General features: G+C 45.3%; 1 protein-coding gene and 1 non-coding gene across 3 annotated transcripts in view; both read right to left on the reverse strand.

Moving 5' to 3' along the window:
* LOC118219617 (cytochrome P450 2K1-like) overlaps positions 1-12,939 on the reverse strand; it is a 607,214-nt gene that overhangs the window by 24,721 nt on the left and 569,554 nt on the right. The window lies entirely within an intron of this gene.
* On the reverse strand, positions 2,879-2,951 carry trnak-uuu. Its single transcript has one exon. It is a non-coding gene; the product is annotated as a tRNA-Lys (tRNA).

Consider the following 12,939-nt stretch of genomic DNA (forward strand, 5'->3'; position numbering starts at 1 on the left):
AAAGAAATCCATTTAAGAAGGGAAAGCAGAACTATTGCCACCTGCTCAAACTCCCCTGAGCCGAGCGGCCTTGACCAAGAAATGGCTGTGCAGTTACTGGGGCTGGAACCCATACCCTCATGGTAAATGAGGTTTTGTACAGCTTTTATCCAAAGCGCTTTACAATTGATGCCTGTCATTCACCAGAGCAGTTAGGGGTTTTGCTCAGGGACACTTCGACACGCCCAGGGCGGGGATCGAACCGGCAACCCTCCGACTGCCAGCCAACCGCTCTTACCTCCTGAGCTATGTCGCCCCTCATGGAATGTACAAGTATGAAAACGAGGTGTGAGTCAACAGTGTGGAGCCCAGTGTTCTTTGTGAATTTTGTTCACCCTCTGCATATTTAGTGGAATAGAAATCGAGCACGAGAGACACCTTTGACGGGGGCTTTTGTTCGGATGTGTTGCACGTTGCATTTGCATGTTTTTAATCTTGGGCTAGGAGTCCAGAGATGGGAATGGACTGAGGCACAGAATGTTTCTTTTTGTGTGTGTGTGTGTGTGTGTGTGTGTCCGTCCGTCTGTGTGTCCATGTGTGTCCGTGTGTGTGTGTGAGTCTGTCCGTCTGCATGTGTCTGCGTGTGTGTGCAGTTATGAGTGTGTGCATGTGTGTGTGCGCGTGTGTGTGCAGTTATGAGTGTGTGCATGTGTGTGTGCGTGTGTGGTTTCAGTATGCCTGAGTCTGAGGTAGGTGTGCCACTGTAACCTGTAATGAATTGCCTTCACATAACACAGAGCTGTTAGTCTCACGATCTCACAGTGCCTGACAGAGAATCACTGCACAGGGTCTCCTTGGCCACAACCACGGTGTCCCACCCACCTGGGTGAAGCACTTTGGTCACACTTTTGGGTGGCAGTGTAGCAAAATGGCTAAGGAGTTGGTCTTGTAACCTAAAGATCGCATGTTTGATTCCCCGGTAGGACACTGCCGTTGTACCCTTGAGCAAGGAACTTAACCTGCATTGCTCCAGTATATATCCAGCTGTGTAACTGGATACAATGTAAGTCGTTCTGGATAAGAGCGTCTGCTACATGCCATACACTTAAGCACTGAGCACAGCGACGGTGCCTGGTTGGGTGAGCCAAACAATTACTGTCAGCTCTCAGTTTATCAGAGCTTGCGCATGATCTGTCTGTCGTCGCTCGTTTCAACCGGTCTGAATTTAAAAATGCTGCTGACGAATTAGACAGCCCTGCGATGGATTGGTGGCCTTGTACAGGGTGTAATTTCTGCCTCTTGCCCAATGCACGCTGGGATAGGCTCCAGCACCCCCCGCGACCCTGCCCAGGATAAGCGGATATAGATGACGGGGATGGATGGATGCTGACGAATTAACCCACGAGTCTCCAAAGAGTAAAAGGTTCTTGGATCAGGAGAGAAAGCAATGGGGAATAAAAATGAGTCGTTTTTATGTTGCTGTTCAGTTGCTCGCTCGCTTGTTTTTGTAGCTTAACGCATGATGGCACAGGTTGTTGCACTTGGGCCAGATTATTAGCTACTAGCTGTTGGACCAGAACATAACTGCTCAATTAATAGTAGGGCAGCATTACAAATTGCACATAAAATGTTGCTCACACATCTGAACAACAGGCCTACAAAAGCAAATAAATCCAGTCTGATGACGTCGGCATTATATGTTGAATTATCATTGCATCCCTGTCCTTGATTGGTGGGGATTCTAGGGAATATACTACATTGGCTGTCATTGGGTCACCATTAGGTAACTACTGTGACATCACTTCCACTGAGTACACTGCCTGAAAAATAATTCCTGAAGAGTTTCCTTTTTGGCATTTAAACAATATGAGATCATTTTTTTTTTTTTTTAATTTAACCGTTATTTAACGAGGAAAACCCCATTGAGATTGAAATCTCTTTTGCAAGGGGGACCTGACATGAAACACAAAGTTACCCAACAAGACTTACACCTAACAAAATGTACGTACATCAATTATGAGGAGCTTGTTCTCTGTACAGTTCTTCAATATGTTGCACATCTATGCCCCTTCTCTCAATCGTGGCATTCTCAAGTATTTATGTAATGAGACTAGCCAATCGCTGCACACATGCAAGGATGGCGGTTTCTCTGAACCAGCCAGCATTGCGGCACCATTAAAGGAGGCAGAAGACGAGCTGAAGGGGTATAATCTGCCCCGCTCTCCTCCTGTGACAGCCGGGCGGGCGGGCATGTGGGCACGCATGGTGCTTAAACCTCTGAGAAGAAGCTCTTTGAGCGCGAGGGGCATTTCGCGAAATTAGCACCGCTGAGGGAGGGAACGGCTGCGGGTGCGTCTGCACGCGCAGACCCGACGAGCCCGAGGCCCGGAAAGCCGTCACTCAGAAACGCAATTACCATTAATTACAGCTGCGAGCGCCGGGCTTTGTTCTCCCTCTAATTCCAACTTCATTCTGGTTGAATAAGTTGTATTCAGTTTTTTTCTTTTTTTTGCTTTGCATAACCCGATATCCCCCCCCCCCTTGCTTCTCCTTATCGTGCATCAAATTCTTTTTTCATGTAAATCATGTTTTTTTTTTTTTTTTGTGTTGCACTTGACAGTCTTATCCAAAGAGACTTACATTTTGCAGTCCATTTGTACAGATAGATGTGACTGAATAAGCACCTCTACTCAAGTTAAGGTAGAATGGCAGCGTCCTGCTTTGGAATCAAGCTGTACACCCTTAGATTGCAAGCCCAGATTCCGGACCATAACACACACACACTACCACCCTCAGTCATTCCTGTGAGATGTCACCTTGACTCACACATGAAATTAGTGCTTTATGACTTACAACACGTGCTGTTTACGCTATTTGACATTTTTAAAATAGGACAGTCCGCCCGAACAGGGACTTGAACCCTGGACCCTCAGATTAAAAGTCTGATGCTCTACCGACTGAGCTATCCGGGCTCTTGGAGTTGTTACCCTTTGCAGGAGGCAAAAGCATGGAGCCTAACGCTCTTGTTGCCCTTTTAGTTGTTGGTCATTGTGGGGCACATTGGTCTGTTCAGAATCCTGTTCATTTTCACCTGGCGCAAGGAAGCCAGCTCACACACACACATACGCACACACACACACAGACACACACACATCTATGCACACACACACAGACACACACACAGACACAGACACACACACACACCCAAACACACCCACACTAATGAACATGAACATGCTCACACACACACCCACACAAATGCACATAAAAACACAGACACCCAGCCACACACACACACACCTTCGTCTGGATAAGTGCATCTGCTTAATGCCTGTAAAAAAAAAAATTAGGGTATACCCAGATTAGGGTGTTTTAGCTTATGTTTTAATGGTTTCATAGGTCTCTACCTAGGGCTTGTTACAGTAGAATTCACTTTTTTTTTTCATTTTTCTCCCAGTTTTCTGGGAGAAAAATTTTCCTCTGTCGGTCTGGAGAGGCTGTAGACTGCCACATGCCTCCTCCAAATACATGTGGAGTTGCCAGCTGCTTCTTTTCACCTGACAGCAAGGAGTTTCACTGGGAGAGCGTAAGGTGTGTGGAGGTTCATGCTATCCCCGGATCCCCTCCCCACTGGACAGGTGCCCCGACCAACCAGTAGGAGTCGCTAATGCAACGATCAGGACTCATACCCTCACCGACTTCCCACCCGCGAACACTGCCAATTGTGTTCGTAGGAACGTCTGACCAAGCTGCAAGTACCGCTGCCAGGGATTGAACCCGGGTCTCTGCGGTGGTAGGCGATTATACCTCTACACTACCCAGACGGCCTAGAATTTGCATTTTGAATTTGTTAGAATTTGCATCTCGGTGTGGAAATGTTAGCCAGCTCAGGCGGTATTGTTCACATAAATCAGGTGACAGCTCTCATGTTGCTCCCACATTGGAAGGCTCTTGGATGTGATCTTCTGCCAGATTCATGTGCCTTAATGTAATGCAAGTGTGCGCATGCATACACACATACATGCAGGCAAACAGACACACATAAGAGCTCATACACACCTGCTGAAACACACACGCATGCACACATAAACAAGTACGCGCACGCTTTCGCACTTGCACACACACACACACACATGTGCACTCTCAAGCACACACACACACACACACACACACAAGCTCACACACGAACACACACACATACACACTCATGCATGCACACACACATACTCCACACACACGCACGCAGGCACACACACACACACACATGCGCACTCGCAAGCACACACACAAACACACAAGCTCACACACAAACACACATACATACACACTCATGCATGCACACACACACTTCACACACGTGCACACACAGACGCACACACACATGCACGCACGCAGGCACACACATACGCACACACACACATGCGCACTCGCAAGTACACACACACACACACACACACAAGCTCACACACAAACACACACATACGCACTCAGGCATGCACACATACACTCCACACAGACGCACACACACGCACGCACGCAGGCACACGCGCACACACACACTGAATATCGGATGGTAAATTGAATACGCTCCATATGATTTCTTCAAAGCTGATTTTCAATGAGAACACTCAAGAGCTTTTGAGGATGTAAAATAAAATGCATCGTAATTTTAAAAATTAATTTTCATCAGCGTCTCATGAAAAGGAGAAATAAAAAACCACCTGTTACAGATCAAAAAACTGAAACGATTCAGTATTTTTCTGACACTTCTCACGTAAGTAAATTAGAATTTAGTTCTGATCCGTTTTGCTTGAAGGTACTTCTGCATGTTTATCATGCAATTCCCTTTAGCTCCTATTTTAACACAATAGGCACTCTTTCCATGGTTCATACCAGACATGTCTGTATTTTAATTTACATAAATTGAACTCCATAGCTGAATAAAGATGAACTTGCATGGTTTTCATGCAGTCCCTTTTTCAAAATTAGAGATTCAGCTTTGTTGAAAATCACGTCCTCGCCTCACAGGGTCGGAAGAGTCGCTTCTCTCCTCCCATTGTTTTCCCCGGTTGTCATGGTTACCCGAAACCCTGGCAATCCTATGACAATGAGTGTGGCTTCAAAGAAAATAAGTCCCCCCCCCAATACGTCAGGAGCGGGAGATCAGACATTTGGGCAAGTAGCGCAGGATGGGGCAGGTGGTGGAGGGTGGCGGGGGCGGAGTCAGGGGGGAGCAGGTTATAGTGATTCAGAGCATGTTGTCTTTTGAACAGGTGGTGTTTGTGAGTCTGTGCGTTTGGCCCGTCTGCTTTGTGCGCCGTCAGAGGCACCTTGGGTGCTCTGTTCGCCATGACGTCGCCATGACAGCGAAGTCTCATCTAACGGATTGTGGTCTGGCAGCATCTTCTGCCTCTTCTGGGCTCTCCACAATCCCCTCCCAGCTCCCCCCCCCCTCCCCCCCCAAAAGCGACCAGGGAAAATTGAGGTCGGGGGGACAGGACGGGGTCCCCCATCTGTGACTTGATGATTAATTCTGGCGACTGCAGGCATTTCAAATCAGGAAGCGGAAGAGCGATGTTGTTGCCGTGACAAATATCTCAGGAGCAGAATACAAGAGACCTCCTGTAGCATCCGTTTCTGTCCCATCCCTGCCTGACCCCCCTACATCCCCCCGTCCACGTCCCCCTGTCAGAGACAAGCAGACAGCAGGGAAGGGTTGGTGGGGGAGGGGAGGGGGTGGGTGGTGTGGGGTTTGGGGGGGGGGGGGTGTGGGGGAGTGGTTCGGGGCGGGGGGCGGGGTAGGGGGGTGTGGGGTTGGCAGAGAGGTCGGCAAGTGCTGTCCCTGCCAGCTGGGTAGAAACTGCCGGAAAAAGGTTGTGTCTCAGAGGGCACGAGCTGAAAAAAGGCCGACAGCTTCTTTCCTCTAATTAATGAGCCTCCGCTATGTTGGCGGGAAAACGGTGGGGGCGCGATTTTGGCCGGCGAACGTAACGACGCTGTCATAATGTGTGCGCGACATTTTTCACGAAACCGATCCAAAACAACCGATTAGAAGACACTTTTTACTGAGTACATTTCCAGAGTGTTATGACACTGGTCGTGATATGATATGTAATACCCTGTCATAACCCTTTATAGCAGGTGTTATGCCATGCTTACGACATAGTTATGCAGGTTTTTTTGGCTCCAGCCTAGCGTCACTCACTTAACCGATATCCTGAACAGGTTTGTTATCTCATGTACATTGTATACATTGGTCGGTTGCGTGTTTCTTCTAAAAGTTGCGAGGAATCTGCAGGACATGGTTCCTTCAGATTTTACCGCCATATTTAAAGTCGGAGTACTTCGGTTATATCTGTTTGACCCAAGACAGGAGCGATAAAGCAATGAGCCAATGAGGAGTGACCTTGCACGGACAGGGCAGAGAAGAGAATAGGGTGCTTTCCTGAGATAGATATCACCGGCATTTCAAGCCAGAGTACTTCAGTTATGTATGAATGTGTTTGAACCAAGGCTGCTGCACCACCCCCCCCCCCCCCCCCCCCCCCCCCCCCCCAATTTAATGAGATACTGTCAGTGTAACAGATGGGTAGACAGGAAGGTTGTGAAAAAAAGAGTTCCTGTCAACAGCTGTCTCCTTCCTCTTCCTGTGAATGGCACCCTCAATGTGACCCTCCCCGTGTTCTATATTTGAAGTGCCAGCTCCTGCTCACGAGGAGCCATCTTACACAGCCCTGCTGCAGACGGGAGAGGCGGCAGCGTAGCACAGTGGGTAAGGAACTGGGCTTGTAACCGAAAGGTCGCAGGTTCGATTCCCGGGTAGGACACTGCCGTTGTACCCTTGACCAAGGTACTTAACCGGAATTGCTTCAGTATATATCCAGCTGTATAAATGGATACAATGTAAAAAAACAGTTGCTATGTAAAAGTTGTGTACGTTGCTCTGGATAAGAGCGTCTGCTAAATGCCTGTAATGAATTGTTCTCAGCGGTTCTTGCTTTTATGGCCGTGAGCCAGAGTCCGTGTCCGATTCCAAGGTCCATAAGGTCTGACATCCCACACTCTGTCACGCTGGCCGTTCGGTTGTAGCTAAGGTAGTTCACGGTGCGCTGCGCGAAGCTAATGTGAGAATATCCAGGGAAAAAGGGACCTGCTGTTAATAGTGTTTTTTTTTGTTGGGTAACGTCCCGTTCAGGTGACTTTAATGGCGGTAATGTGGGATAACAACAGGGCCTCTGTGTAATTTCTGAAGGCGTGTGTGTGGCGTGTGTGTAAGTCATCTTTGTCTGTGATCTGCGCAGCGACGGCTAGCTGTGTTAGCTGCACCGATGTTTGTGACGAGGAGAGGGAATCGGCTTTGTGAAGCGAAACAATTCGATTCCTTTTAAAACAGAAAACAGAGTTGTCATATACATATATATGTAGTCTTTGAGGGCCACAGTGTCCTCAGATTTAACTCCAGTCCTGAGGGTGGTGCAGTGTCTACAGGTTTTTGTGGTTTCTCTCTAATCAGCAATTTTGGCCTCAGAAAGTATTCAGACAATCAATTTCATATATGAATAACAAATATAAGTATGAATTATAAAGTAGAAAATAAAAAACAGACAGAAAACAGAACAGAAAAAAAAGACATATCATCCATTGTGGTGCCTGTCAGTAATAATTATGCAACGAGACTCGTGGCAAGGTGGGGAGGTTGCTATTGAATCCAGTCATTGCATCCCAGGCCATATTTTAACATTATTGTTAAGTAATTAAAACTGTAACACATTTAACTGTTGAAATAAGTAGCTCTGCACCATGGGGAAATCTTCAAGCTCTCCGATTATTAATCAGCGTGAACGGATGAGCACTTCTGTCTAAAGAAAGGCTGGAGAATTCACGGGTTTGTCTTCCACCTGAAGCCAGGATGATGAGCTTTCTATTTCTTTTGATGTTAACCCTGTTTTTCCCCAATGTGGGATGTTGGATGTGTGCCTTCCGTACAAACACCTCCAAAGCATATTGGCAGTCCACTGCCTAAAAAAATTCAGCACTGCTGAATTCTGGATTTGGCACCAAACTGTGGGGCCCATCCACACACCGACGTAGTGCCTTAACAGATACCAGACCATGGGGCCCATCCACACACTGGAACAGAGCCTTAACAGATACCAGACCATGGGGCCCATCCACACACTGGAATAGAGCCTTAACAGATATCAAACCATACGGCCCATCCAAACACTGGATCAGTGCCTTAACAGATACCAGACCATGGGGCCCATCCACACACTGGAACAGAGCCTTAACAGATACCAGACCATGGGGCCCATCCACACACTGGAAGACACTTCCTCACCTATGCGGAATTGACCTTCTTTCTGTTCCACCTGTGCTACCTTGCTCCGCAGACAGAACTATACGTTAAGTGAGCAGGGAAGATAGCAAAAAAAAGTAACGGAGGTATAGAGGAAGGATGGATGAGGGAGGAAAGAGAGAGCGGCCGAAGTGGTGGAGGAGACTCAGAGGAAGAGGAGACGAGGATTTCTAACTCCTAGTTTTAGGATTAAAACGGTGTGCCTGTAAAGGAAATGAAAGGACCGTTGTTCGACTGGGTTCAGATTTGGTGACGGTAGATGGCCGTGACTTTGGCTCAACGCTTTGGCTTAACGCTTTGGCTCAATGCAGCCATTTTGGAAGAAAAAAAAAGGCCGCTCTCGGTCAGGAAGAAATGCTTCAACTTGGAGTGCGGACCACCACCACGCAGTTCCATCAGGTCAGTGGTTCTCAAACTGGGGGCCCCTGTGTATGCTGTTTTTTATGTCCCAACCACAATTGCAATCCCAGAATTTTAAAAACCCGTTAATTTTTCTTGATTGGGTGCTTTTTTTAGAGCAGGGGTCACCAATCTTATCCAGAAAGGGCCAGTGTGGGTGTCAGCTTTTGTTTCAACCAGAGCAGTAACACACAACACACACACATAATAAAGACCTGTAATATAGCGAAGGTACAAAGTTGGAAACATTTGCAAGATAAATACTGCATTTGTATTATTACGGTAATACATGAAACAATTGTTAGATATACAACATGCTACCGTATGCTTAACATATTGTTACAGTTATTTATATGGAAAAGTTCTGACAACCCAGTTGCCAGTATTTTATCATAAAATTAACTTTTTTTTTTTTTTTTTTTTACATTGAGAGCACCTCCAGTACTAAAATAAGCAAAAGTAATCAACCTGAGTAAACGAAAAGCAAAATACTAAACAAAAATAATAAATGACAGTCTTCTAGCTTTTCAGCTACAGTCACAGGTCCTGGTTTGTTCTCCCTGGCTTTATTCTGTGGCTTAAGGAAGCCGTTAGATGAAGAAATAAAAGTTATTGTGCAAGGGGCTTCAGCATTTTGACAGCACAGAGACGTACTCTTTAGAAATAGGATGTGGTATACTGCTTGTTCTGTGGCTGTGCTCATGAAATCAGTCTATTATAAGGCTGTTAAAGAAAATAACTTGCTGTTTATCACTGATATAATTTAAAACTGATGCTTCTGCTCAGACCTCTGTTTCAAATCCCCACCACTCTCTCTCTCTCTCTCTCTCTCTCTCTCTCTCCAACAAGAGTTTGGTAATCAGGTGAAGAAGAATCCTGAGTTTCTTTATTTGGCGCAACTGAGTTTGGTCTCCTAGCAACCAGAAAGTGGCGGGGGATGGAAGGGAGCTGTCTTGCTGGTTGGTTGACTTCAAAGTGCAGACCATTTGATCTCCACAGAAATATCTGAAGCCATAATTTGTCAAAATAAGCCTACCCCTCATCCCCTTCCAAATAATGACATGGCCTTCTGTTTGTCTGCCTCTACACACATTATTGTAGTCTAGAGGGATGGACCTCCAGAGGTCTGGAACCCTAGGGGTATGGAACTACAAAGGGTCTGGCACTCAAGGTGTATAGAACTTCATGGGTCTGGAACTCTAGGAGTTTGGAACTCAATGGGTCTGGAACACCAGGGGTATGGAACTCCATGGGTCTGGAACACCAGGGGTATGGAATTCTAGGTTCATGGAAGTCCAATGGTCTGGAACTCTAGGTGTATGGAACTCCATGGGTCTGGAACACTAGGGGTATGGAATTCTAGGTGCATGGAAGTCTATGGGTCTGGAACTCTAGGTGTATGGAACTCCATGGGTCTGGAACACTAGGGGGTATGGAACTCTATGTGTATGGAACTTCATGGGTCTGGAACACTAGGGGTGTGGAACTCTAGGGGTAAGGAGCTCAGGGGGTATGTGCTGGTTCTCACTATTACCCAGCCCTTAATTGAGGTTCAATTAAATGGATGGTTCACTGCTCAGAACCATCGCTTCTAAAGCCTTTGGTACAGTACTATGGTGCTAAATCTTCATGTGGTACCTACTGACTATGGTAAATCTACATGTGGTACATAAGGTCAGTGCTAAATATTCACGTGGTACATGCTACCAGTGGTAAATCTTTATGTGGTACATGCTACCAGTGGTAAATCTACATGTGGTACACACTACCAGTGATAAATCTACGTGTGGGTTGGTTGGTTGGGGTTCAGAAGGCACTGTGGCAGGTTTGCTGATTGGCCATATTTGCATTTAATCATTTAGCAAATGCTCCTCTCCAGAGCCACTTACACAATTTATTTTATTTATTATTATTATTATTTTTTTTTTAATGCAACCCATTTACACAGCTGCACATTTTTCCCCAAAGCAATTCACCTCACTCAAGGGTATAACAGCAGCGGCCCACATGGAAATCAAACCTGCAACCTCGGAAGCCCAGTTCCTTTACCGCGCTGCCGCCACGGATGTTTGGCATTAATGCTTTTTGATTTTCAAAAGGGAAATTCACACCGCCTCTGGGAAGGCAATGCAAATCGAAGAATTATTCTGTGCTCCAAATGGCCCAATGCCAGACATAATTCACCCTTTTCTTTTAATTGTGTCACACATGGTTACACTCTCTTTCTTCTCACAGTGCTGGTTCAATAAATTCATTGGACTCTTGAGAAAAGAATGCACTTCTAGGTGAAGCTGGTCAATCCACTCACAAATTGTATCAGCAACGAGTTAGTTAAAGGTCATCAAATGATGCTTTTAAACACATATGTATGTATGTATTAGATTATATATAAACCACGATGCATGCTATGCAATTATATAAAATCACATGGATACCAACCTCAGTAACTAAGAGACGAACAGGGCTATAGACCAGAGAAAGCACACGTAATTGGCCTATTCAAGCTCCTTGTTACATACTCTTCCGTCATCATCAGCGATGGGGGAAAAAAAACGTAAGCATTACATGTAATTAAGCTACTTCCTATTGATAGAAAATGTAAATGCAGTGACAGTGAGATCAGCACACTTTTGAGGGGACCCTGGTTTCCAAGGGAACGGTGCGAGTGAAAGAAAAGCAATGGTAGTTTCTCATCAGCAATTAAACTGGCTTTCAGAGCGCGCTGGTTGGCACCCAGACGGACGCCTCTGAGGTTGATGTTTTTCCCGGATAGCAAAAAGCCACCTTCTCGTTTCCTCATTTTCGCTCAGTGTTACCACATTTCAACGGCATGGCCAGAATCATCCCTGGCTTGCTCTACACTCACGGGCTGGCCTGTGCGTTGTTTTACGGACACGACGCACAGGGCGGACACGGTGGCACAGTGGTTAGCACTGTCGCCTCACAGCAAGAAGGTCGTGGGTTCGAATCTCAGCTTGGGGCCTTTCTGTGCAGAGTTTGCGTGTTCTCCCTGTGTTCGCGTGGGTTTACTCCGGGCACTCCGGTTTCCTCCCACACTCAAAGACATGTATGTTAGGTGTGCTCCTGCAGGTGCCCTGGACCAAGGCACTGGCCTTAGAACTGGAGTTGGTCCCTAGGCACTGCACTGTAGCTGCCCACTGCTCCTAAGTAACTAGGATGGGTGAAAATGCAGAGGAAAAATTACCCCACGGGGTTCAATAAAGTATATCTTTACCCTGCGCTTCGATTGGTCAACAGCTTTGAGCGTCTCTGAAATTGGCACACGCTCAGTGTTTAAAACATTTCAGCCGTGTGCTTTGTTTCGAGTGCAAGGGATAGTACGCTGTTTTTTTCTTTTTTTGGTTGAGTGTTTTTGCTAAAACTTGAAAAGGAACAGGTAGGCTACCATCCAGAAAGACAGCATGGAAAAGTTCTTTAACAAGATCCTGCTCAAGACTTTTTGATTATTTGCAATTAACTTAAACTTAAACTTAGTTGTATTACTATGAAATGAGAACATTCTGTTCAGGTGTGTATACAGAGAGCAGGGGAGCCACAGGTAGTAGATCAGACAAGTGAAGTGTGAACAGATGTTTTTATTCACAATTAATAATCATCCATGTGTGGAATTAAAAATATTAATGAGTAAAAAACAGATGTTGTGCTTTTCTTAATGGACTACAGGAGCTGCTGCTTGAGAGTACTGATTAAAAAATACGATTGCACATTCCAAATAGCAGAGAAAAAGTTAGCTTTAAGCGTAGCAAAATATTATAGAATTATTAATTATAATTACATTAAAAGTTTGATAACAACAACAATAATAATAATAATAATATTATTTACTCTGTAAATCATAATCGCCATCTTAGCGAAATGATTTGATGATTTTATGCAAATAATTGCATATATTACTATAATAATTACAGCTTAAAACTATCATGTTCCATTTATTAAGTTAGCATCAATGTACTCTAATGCTTCAAGTAATTTAAGTAATGTCTGTGCAAATCATAAAATTAGGCAAGCAGTACTTCTTCCATTTGTGTTGGCTTTGTTTGAATTTGAATCTTGACTTCTGAGTAAGTTCTATTCAGAGTTTATGAATAGATAAACTAGGTAAATGTAAGCTGGGGAAGGCATATGTATATATAACTTGGTAAATAACTTGGTAAAGTATATGGTAAATAACTGAAGTAAAC

The sequence above is a fragment of the Anguilla anguilla genome, chromosome 2, assembly GCF_013347855.1.
Source record: "Anguilla anguilla isolate fAngAng1 chromosome 2, fAngAng1.pri, whole genome shotgun sequence".
Lineage (NCBI taxonomy): Eukaryota > Metazoa > Chordata > Actinopteri > Anguilliformes > Anguillidae > Anguilla > Anguilla anguilla.